This window comes from Urocitellus parryii, chromosome 9, assembly GCF_045843805.1.
Source record: "Urocitellus parryii isolate mUroPar1 chromosome 9, mUroPar1.hap1, whole genome shotgun sequence".
NCBI lineage: Eukaryota > Metazoa > Chordata > Mammalia > Rodentia > Sciuridae > Urocitellus > Urocitellus parryii.
In genome coordinates, this window is record NC_135539.1 from 92,942,952 (window position 1) to 92,953,317 (window position 10,366).

Consider the following 10,366-nt stretch of genomic DNA (forward strand, 5'->3'; position numbering starts at 1 on the left):
TAAATAAATTAACGGATACACATGTGAAGTCAAAGAATCTCAAAAGGTAAGTCCTCCAGATGAAACAAGGCAGAAACAAAAGACTACACACATCACATTTTTCCATTTAAATATTTAGAAAATGCAAATTTATTCATAGTGACAGAGAAAAAACACTGGTTCCCTGAGGGATGAGGTTGGAGGGAGAAAGTCCACAATGGGCACGTGGCAATTTTTGATACTAATGACAGTCTGTATCTTGGTTGTGCTGTGAATTTCATAGACACATACATCTTTCAAAACGCATTGAACTGAACATGTTAAATGGAAGCAGTTATGTACAGAAATTATACCTCAATAAAGTTTAATTGTCAAAAAAAAAAAATATGCCCAGTTTGTAGCATCACATCTCAAGGTAATAGGAGGGACAAGGTCACCCCTACTGTCATTCAGAACATCTTATTCCCTTTCACTGTTGTTGCTTAATGGAGGGGGGATAAATCTTTTTTGGTGACCTCCAAGCATCAGCCCTCATTTATACAAGCACTAACCACTCAACTCATTGCTAATACTGTGTTGCAATAAACTTGCTAGTTCAAAATGCCTTGATTTCATTCCTAATTCTGTTCACTGCTTTGAGATCCCTCTAGTTCCTTTCAATGTTGAGTTGGTGATTTAAAACTGTGCTTTTATTCTGCTTGATGCAGCAGTCTAAATTTCAAACCCAATCTAATTATAGGTATTCTGTAAGGACAATCTGATCTCCTCTGGTCAGAAGGCATTGATCAAAAGTGAGGTTTCATGATTTTATTGCTATTCTTAATTGCCTCGGATCAAAGGTCAGGAAGGAGATGTGCACTTAGGGAACAAAAGTGGCTTACATCATTCATCAGAATGGCAACAGCCTATAAATGGCTGCTTCTTATTTTCCAAGTGCAAGACTTGAGGTAGACAAGACTGTATAAGCCAAACAAAGAAGAAAACCTTTGTCTAAGCTTTGGATCTGGATGGGAACTTGGTCCAAATGTGTCTGTAAAAGTAGACAATCCTCTTTCTTTCTTTCTTCTTTATTTTTCTTGAGTAAAACCCTAAATTGCTGAGATAGGAATAAAGTAGTGATAGTTAAGAGTAACAAAGGGAAGAAGTCCCTTGAGTTGGAATCTTAATGATGAATGAGATAATATGAACTAGCTGTTCAACCTCTTCTTCAGTTTCCTGATTTATGCAATTTTTAAGAAAAATTCAAACTTTAAAAGCCTCTTTTTTTTTTCCTTCAAAGCTCTCTATAACTGAGCTATATCTTCAGCCATTTGTTAGAGTTTCACTTTGAGTTAGGGTCTCCCTAAATTGTCCAAGCTGTCCTTGAACTTTTGATCCCCCTGCCTCAGTTTCCTGACTCACTGGGACCATGGAATTATAAGCATTTGCCATCATGCCTGGCCTGGCCCCTCTTTTTTTTTTTTGGTACCAAGGATTGAACTCAGGGCCACTAACCATTGAGCATCCCCAGCCCCCCCCCTTTTTTTGTATTTTATATAGAGACAGGATCTCACTGAGTTGTTTAGGGCCTCACTAAATTGCTGAGGCTGGCTTTGAACTCACGATCCTCCGTGCCTCCCAAATTGCTGGGATTACAGGCGTGCAACCACATCCCGCCATGTGGTCCTTCTTAATTTTTTGAATATCCAGAAGTATTTTTCTTTCTCTCATTTAGAAAAGACAACTTGGATTCGTGTTTTTGGTGGGTGAAGTTGGATTGATTGGATGGGAATTCTTTGAAGCTGTAAGTGGAGGTAAGAGATGGCATCTACTGATAGATCCATAGACTTTGAGGCACCCACCATGTCCATAGTTCCCCTTCTAAGGAAAAGCCTGTCATGGATGGTTCCCTCTCCATGAGATGTGATGCTAGCCCTGCACAAAACTCTAAGACTTAGGCATTAGACCAGAGAACCTGTACTTACTAGAAAAAAAAGTAGGACCAACTCTCCAACATGTCGGCTTGGGAACCGAATTCCTCATCAAGATTCCTAAAGCACAAGAAATAAAATCAAGAATCAATAAATCAGATGGTATCAAACTGAAAAGCTTCTTCCCAGCAAAGAAAACAAGAATGTGTACAGAGATCGATCCTCAGCACCACATACAAAGATGTTGTGTCCACCAACAATTAAAAAATAAATATTAAAATTCTCTCTCTCTCTCTCTCTCTCTCTCTCTCTCTCTCTCTCTCTCTTCTCTCTCAAAAAAAATTAAATAGATTAAAAAAAACTACACCAAGATTCCATCTGACTCCAGTCAGAATGGCAGTTATAAAGAATACAAGTAACAATAAATGGTGGCAAGAATGTAGCATTCATTGTTGGTGGAACTGCAAGTTGGTGCAACCACTATGGAAAGTAGTATGGAGATTCCTTAGAAAACTTGGAATGGAAACACCATTGGATCTAGTTAGCTCACTCCTCAGTCTATACACAAAGGACTTAAAAACAGCATACTGCAGTGACACAGCCACAACCATACTTATAGCAGCTCAACTCACAATAGCAGGTCATCTCTCAGCTAATTTGAATAGCCAAGCTACGGAAACAAACTAGGTGCCCTTCAATGGATACCTAGATAAAGAAAATGTGGTATATATATATATTTTTTTTTCTTTTTTTTTTTGTTTTTTTTTGGTATATATAATGGAATATTACTCAGCCATAAATAAGAATGAAATTATGGGCCAGTAAGTGGATGCAACTGGAAAATATCATGCTAAGTGAAATAAGCCAATCCCCAAACACCAAAGGCCAAATGGTCTGATTTGTGGATGCTAATCTAAAACAAGAGAGATAGGGGAGGGGAATAGTAGAAATCCATTAGACTAGACAAAGGGAAATGAAGGGAAGGCAGTGGGGAGGGGAATAGGAAAAGATTATAGAATTAGACAAAACTTTCCTAGCCTTGTGTTTGTATACACAACTAGGGTAACTCCACATCATGTACAACCACAAGACTGGGAACCTAAATAGAAGAAGTTATACTTTATGTATGTATATTCTACGAAAATACATTCTACTGTCTGTATAACTAAAAACAAAAAATTAAAATTAATCAAAAAAATGCAGTGCTTGGTATGATACTATCCTGCAATTCTGGCTGCAGGTGGTTAGGTCAGGGATGCATGCCTTAGTCTGATGCACTCCTTGAAATTTGAATGTAAGGGAGGATAGTCCAGATGAGAATGAGTTCTCTGGGGAGTTCATATCTCCAGAACAACATAGAATCAGGAGTTTTTGCAGATCGTATCTGCCCAAGCAGGTCATTTCTCAGCTAATTTGAATTTGGGGCACAGAATCTGCATGCAGCCCTGTTAATAGGAAGGAGCAGAAACCCTAGCAGGTGACAGGGAAAGCAGAAGGTGGAAGAGTCCAGAAACAGCAGAGCCACTAGAGCAGAAAGCGAATCTTACTCTTGAGAGTCACCAAGACCTAACCCAAACAATATTGCAGTTCCAGAAGGCCTGGCACTGGGAGAGTGCTTTTTATTATGTGTGCTCCATTCACAAGGTGATGGGAGAAAGAGTCTATAACCTGTAAATTGAAATAATCTGCACCACAGATCTTGTGCTAAATATTACCTAGTCCTTTAAAATTATGTTATTTGAAGGTAAACACTATCTGATTTGCCCTGTTGTGGCAGAAATAAAGCTGAGACTCAAGTAGTTTCAGTGACTTACTTAAAATCAGAAAAGTAACAGATAGGAAAGATCACTTTTTTTTTGGGCGGGGGGGGGGGGATACTGAGAATTGAACTCAGGGGCACTCAGCCACTGAACCATGACTCCAGCCTTACTTTTTTGTATGTTTTTATTTAGAGAAAGGGTCTCACTGAGTTGCTTCATGCCTTGCTTTAAGACATACCACTTCTAATTGAGTAACTGAAAATACCCACAAGAGGTTGGGAGTGTAGCTCAGTGTTAGAACTTGCACTTCTCAGGCCCTGGATTCCATTCCCAGCAGGAAAGAAAAGAAGATTGGAATGCATTCTCTTCCTGCTCTTTGGTCACTGGGTCTTACCTATGGAAAAAGACAATAGAGGCAGCTACTTCATATCTGTGTGTCATCTCTACTTTGTGAGTTTTGGGGAGGGGATCCCGGGAAGAAGATGTACACACTCTAGGAGGCTGCCAGAGAAAACACAGATGCCCAGGTGCTGCATGGGCTATACTTACACAAAAGAGTACTTGATGTTTACATGAAATTGAAATGTAGCTGGGCATCCTGAATTTTTTTGTTTGCTTAATCTGGGGAATCCTATCAGTGCCATGCAAACATTGAAAACCAGAGAAGCAAGGATCATCAAGGCCAGAGAAGCAGGGGGGGGGGGGGATCAGTCGTAGCTCTGGGAAGCAGCTTCCAGCTCCTCTATCTGGATTCCCCAAGCATGCCACGGTCTTGGTTTGCATAGAAGACATGGCATCCACCCAGCTGGGAGAACAGTAAGTCTGCCAAAGGGCAAGATGGTGTCAGAACAGGTTGCTATTTGTGGTACTCAAAGCTCCGTAGAATGTAAACTGTTTTTAATCTTTTGCAAAAATGAAAATTTAATCACAGCCTAGAGTATAATGCAAATAACTGAGTACTCAATATTTTTTAAAAATCTTTCAGATGTGGTTCTGCATGCCATTTGGCCTCTAGTACCCATCACAACCACTGCTCAAAATTCACAAAATGGTGAGATTGGCTCCTGGTTTTCAGATAGCACTAACTAAAAACACAAATATGAGAAATGGCCTATGGTGCCTATTTTGTTTTAACTCTTACATCATCTTGTTTTGATTCAGGACTTGTTCCAGATATGAGATTGCTGACTGCACCCGGCCAGCCAACATGCAATCACTCTAGGTGGATAAAAGATGACTTTTCAGTTCACTGTATTCCTGGGCATAGCTTTCTGTCCTCACTGTTTGGGACATCGACTGAGTCCCTCTGCTTTTTTTATTTTCACAGGATGAGATAAGCTCTTGATGAAAGTGCTGGACTTCCTGGTCTGACCTTCTCTTCAGGGCAGCAAATCCCATTTTGTATTAAAAATCATTACTCATAAATAGGAGTGCATTAGTCTTAGCCATAGCCAAACCCCATCTGGTCTCTTCCCTTCAGCAAAGAGTGATGAACTATTAAAAGGGCAGAAAGGAATGGAAAGGGGGAACAGGCCATTGGAGGGCATGACGCAGGGCTCCTGCTGCAAAATGTGCTGTGTCACCTGAAGTCCCTCCCCTGGAGCTCTCTGGCCACTGTGTAAAGGCAAAGCAGGTTTTAATGGAGGACACAGCCTGTGTCACGTCTGCCTGCATGTCCTCAAAGTATTCTGGGTTTGTCAGAAGATAAAAAGCAAGTAAGTAAATATAGAGGAAAAAGCAAGGAAAGACAACAGAAGTTTAGAAACCTTATGAGTATATTGTGTGTTTTTCTTTTCTTTCTTTCTTTTCTTTTTTTTTTTTTTTTTTTTTTTTTTTTTGCTAGTTACAAGTCTGGCAGGGCATAAACACTTAAAGAATCAATAATTGAAATAACAACTAACATTGAGCCAGGCATGGTGGCATATGCTTATAATCCTACTGACTGGGGAGACTTAGGCAGGAAGATCACAAATTCAAAGCCAGTCTGTGCAATTTAGCAGACGCTATTTTAAATTTTTAAAAAATGTTTAAAAAGGTCAGGGATATCACTCAGTGGTAGAGAACCACTGGGTTCAATCTAATAATAATAATAATAATAATAATAATAATAATAATCTAAGTAGAAAACATTGAAAAGAAAAGAACAAAAATTCCAAAACAGAGACCTGGGAGAGGACGGGATCTTGGGGGAGATGGGCCCTACCTTCTTCAAAAGACCTTTTTCCAGGGCCTGCACTTCCCTTCCCCAGCTGCCAAGAGGCAGATAACCAGGGGAACCCTTCAAGCAGCCCTTCTGTTACCTCATGTGCTGATTGTCTCAGCTGCATGAGTAAATGTGCAGCCAGCAGCCACTGGAGTTTCTGCAGCTACTTATGAGATAGATGCCCTTCATGTTTCCCCCTTAACTAGTCCAAGTCCTTTTTCTAATGGTGCTGTTTTTTTCCAACAGTATTTTCAGTTCTTCTATGGTAAAACTGAATCTTTTTTAATCCAATAAGGACAAGTAGACAAGTCAGGGCCTCAGATGACCTCAACAAGAGAGCAACCTCAGTTTGGGATGCTTTTCTGAGACCATGGCTCTTGTGGTATGTTGAGAGCCACAGCTGAAGGGGCCCCAGCAAACTTCCAGCTGCCAGCAAACTTCCAGCTGCCGGCTAATGATTGGCTCACAGCGGCCCCAGCAACATCTAGCTGATTGGCTCCTCTGTGGTGATGCTCATTGGAGATGCTCATTGAGCTGTTTCCCTGCCCTTTCAGACTGCCAGCTGCTGATTGGCTCACAGCGGCCCTAGCAACATCTAGCTGATTGGCTCCTCTGCGGTGATGCTCATTGGGCTGTTTCCCTGCCCTTTCAGACCACGGAGCTGCTCATTGGGGGATTTTTTTGGCTCCGCCCACGCAACCCAGCCAATCGGCCTCAAGAGCAGGAGGATTGTGGGAGGTGGAGAGGCTTGTAGTTTGGAGGGAGAGGCTTGGGGGAAGCCGGTGGTGGCAGTTGGGCTCTGAGGGTTTTTCCTGAGGAGCTGTTTTGTTTGGCGTGTGTGGTTCTAAAAATAAAGTTTGTTTCTTTTGACAAGTGGCTCCTGAATCGTTCCCAGCCAGACTGCGGCAGTGGTACACAAGTCTGAGGACTGCTAGAGAGAGGGGACTGGAATCTGGGGCTGGAAAGAGCACAGAGACTTTCTAACAGATATTTAAACCAATTGGAAGGCAGGCATTGGAGAGTGGATCTTTAGTCTTCTTCAACAGCATTCCTTAAATCTGCAGATATTGATAAGGAAGTGAGCATTATTTTCCATATTTCCTAATAAGTTGTCAACATAATTAGACATGACTTTTAATGCATGTCATCTTTTCTGTGTTGGTTGAGTTACATGGGGCAGGCTGCAGCTGATCACTGAGGGCCACATGGACCCCTCTCCAAAAAGTTCCCATGTCCCAGAGCCAGACAGCCTTACATTTCCAAGCCCTCAACTCCAGGAATCTTCATAGGTGAGGTTCAGCAAGAACCCTCTGGGTAGAGAGGGACTGGCACTCAGACAGCTTAAAGGGTAAACATGATCAGACCCGGAAGAAAGTCAGCGACCATACAGGCTTGGAAGAGGCGACAAGAATTATTTGACTGAATTGCAGAAATGAACCTGATTTGCATCAGGGAAACTCCCTGCCCATCAGAACCTGACCTCTTCTGTCCACCAATCAGGGCTTGCAGTGCAGTTACCTCCCGCCCCCCCCCCCATCTTCTCTACAAATCAGAGCCTGACACCTTCTCTTTCTCCACTAATCAGGGTTGTGGACAAAATAACAACAACAAAAATCAACATCAAATCTTTACCCTCATCCTATAGTGTGCAGATAAGTCTGCATGGAAAGCTGGGTGTCTGGGTCTTTGTTGCTATGTTCTTATTATTTAGAGAAGGAAAGAGAAAAGAAAGAAAAGGGTAGAATGAGGCATGGTTTTCCAATCTTTAGGATTTAACTTCAACTGAGGTTTTTAAAAAAGATTCTTATGTGAAACTCAAAAACAAAGTGCAAGTTAGAAGAGAGAGGCCGGTGGAAACTCTCCTCCCCTGCTCCTGATGTGGCTATAAGCGCTCTATCCAAAGGGCCCAGATTCTCTGGACTTTGCTTCCCTGCATGGTCTGCACTCTGGGCCCCACACTCAGCATATCTTATTCCTCTTGTTTTCTTCCAGCCCATTGGATCGATGCTGTTTGGGAGCACTTGGCTTGGCTCCAATCCTACTACTGCAGGAATATTGTCTTTCAGATTCTGTTCCCATAAAGCCAGGTTGATGGAGGGCTCATCAGGCAGTTCAGCACTAATAAATGTATCAAATATCACAGGAGCAACTTGAAAGCAAGATTTCTTTTTAATTCAGTTATTCATGAAATGCCTAGCATAGCACATAAAAGAAAATTGCTCCTAATCCCATTCAGTGAGTGGAATTCATTTCACCTTTGCCCCGGGGCCAGAGTGTGTGTGTTGGGGGCGGGGGCTGGCAGAGAATGTGTGTAAAGGGAAATCTAGTGTAGCTTCCCCTTCAGAAGCTCCAAGAAATTAGCTAAATAATAATCTTTATTATTTTATTTTGGAGGAACTTGATGAGGTCCAAGGCAGAACCATATATAGGTGACAAAAAAAATTTTAATTTTTATCCTAAGCTAGCATGGAATTCTATCCAAGCAAAATCTGGGCCACTTCTTCTCTGGAAAATTTGAAAAAAAGTTTCTGCATATGTGAAAAAGAATTAAGGGATTTAGTGGACAGTCATCACAAGCCAAAATTAACATGTGATCCCATATGCTAATGAAATGACTTAGATTGCATTAATTAAAGATGTATAGAACCAGGATGGTTTGGTGAATATAGCTGTCAACACTCACAATTCCTGGTTTGGTGAGGGTAACTGGTGACCTAGGTCTGTAACCATTTGCCTGTGATGATTCCTGGAGATAGTCCCTCAAGGTGGTTCTTGAGTTTGCTTCATAAATAAGCTCTATGGAAAGCTTGCATTGTTTTCCCCCAAATAAGAGACTCCAAAGAGCTGCACTGTCTTCTGGATAGAGGTTTTGGGAATTGCTGTCTCCCCAAGGCTATACACTCTCAGAGCAGCCCATACCCAATGAGGAGTCAATGCAGGGCACAAAGACCTAGCCATCTGAGCCCAGATCAGGACACCTCTGAAGAGCTTTCATGCTCTAAGATCTCTGTGGATTGGCTGAAGCTGTCCTGGGGCCTGCACTGCAGTTCATCTTTTCCTTTGCTCAGCCCTGCTTCTGTCCCCCTTTTCAAGGGTATTGATACTAACGGTATACTTTAGCAACATCCTGCACACTAAAATCCAGCTCAGGGGCTGCTCCCCAGCTGCACTGAAATTGCGCCAGTTCTCTGGGGGTAGTCATGTCAGACTTGCAGAGCTGCCTTCAGAACTTGGACAATTATTTTGGTTAATCTACATAGCTTTCTACCAGCTAGGCAAAGCAGCCTGAAGTGGAATAGGCATCCTCTGAAGATGAGATGACCTTCAAAGAAGAGATGTTCAAAGAAAACCTGATTATTGGAAAGATGAGGGATGGGTGAAGAGGTGAATTCAAGAACCCTAAGGTCAGAAGGGCTGGAAGTCCTCCAGGGTCCCAAGCTACATCAAGATCTTAATATCCCAAGGTTTACTAAACCCCAGGCATTTAGCACACATCCATCCCCATGTAATTATAAAAGACCAAATTCAACGTTCAAATGCTGCAACCTGCACAGCCATTAGTTCGGAATACCAGTGAGGGGTGATGGGGGATGGAGAAAAGACAAACAGACACAGAGAAAAGCTGGGGACCAGTGGTTCTCCATCCTCTGATGAGGGATGAATGACCCAGAGCCAGCTCAACATATTTATTGCATAAGTTTTCGACACATTTATTATATAGGTTTTAACATCAAAGTTTTTTTTTTAAAAGAGAGTTTTTAATATTTATTTATTTATTTATTTTTAGTTTTCGGTGGACACAACATCTTTATCTTATTTTTATGTGGTGCTGAGGATCGAACCCAGCACCTCGCGCATGCCAGATGAGTGCACTACCGCTTGAGCCACATCCCCAGCCCACACGTCAAAGTTTTTTTGTGAGAAAGTTTCTTCAGAGTATACAGGGTGAAGGACAGAATTCTGGGCAGCCCAATTATAATTATCAACTCTGCGCTCATAATTCTTTACCCCCTGCAGCTGGGGTCTTAACTCAGTGTCAAGACTGATAGTCCTGTGGCAAGCATGGAATCTCCTTGGAACAGGGTATCACCATAGTAACTGGGCAGTCTCAACTATGCCTTTACATCAGGAGTTCCCAGCTCAGGTGTGCTCTGTGGCAGGACAGTTCAAAGACTGTGATTCAAATCACCACTCCCAACATGTAACTACATAAGATAAGGTTAAATCAAAGGAAAATCATAGAGTTACAGAATTTCAACTGCTAAATAAGAAGCCAATTAGTAACCTTTTAAAATCATACTGCCACGACTGGGAGTGTAACTCAATGTGCTTAGCATACATTAGGCCCTGGGTTCAATCCCCTGCACCTAAAATAAAATTTAAAAAATAAAATAATTCTGTCTTCCTAAATCCAGTAACATGGATATTATTGTATACACTCTGCTTAATCCAAGTAACCTTAACGTTGGCCAGCACAGTCAAAGCATGTTCATGCACACACATGCATTTATACC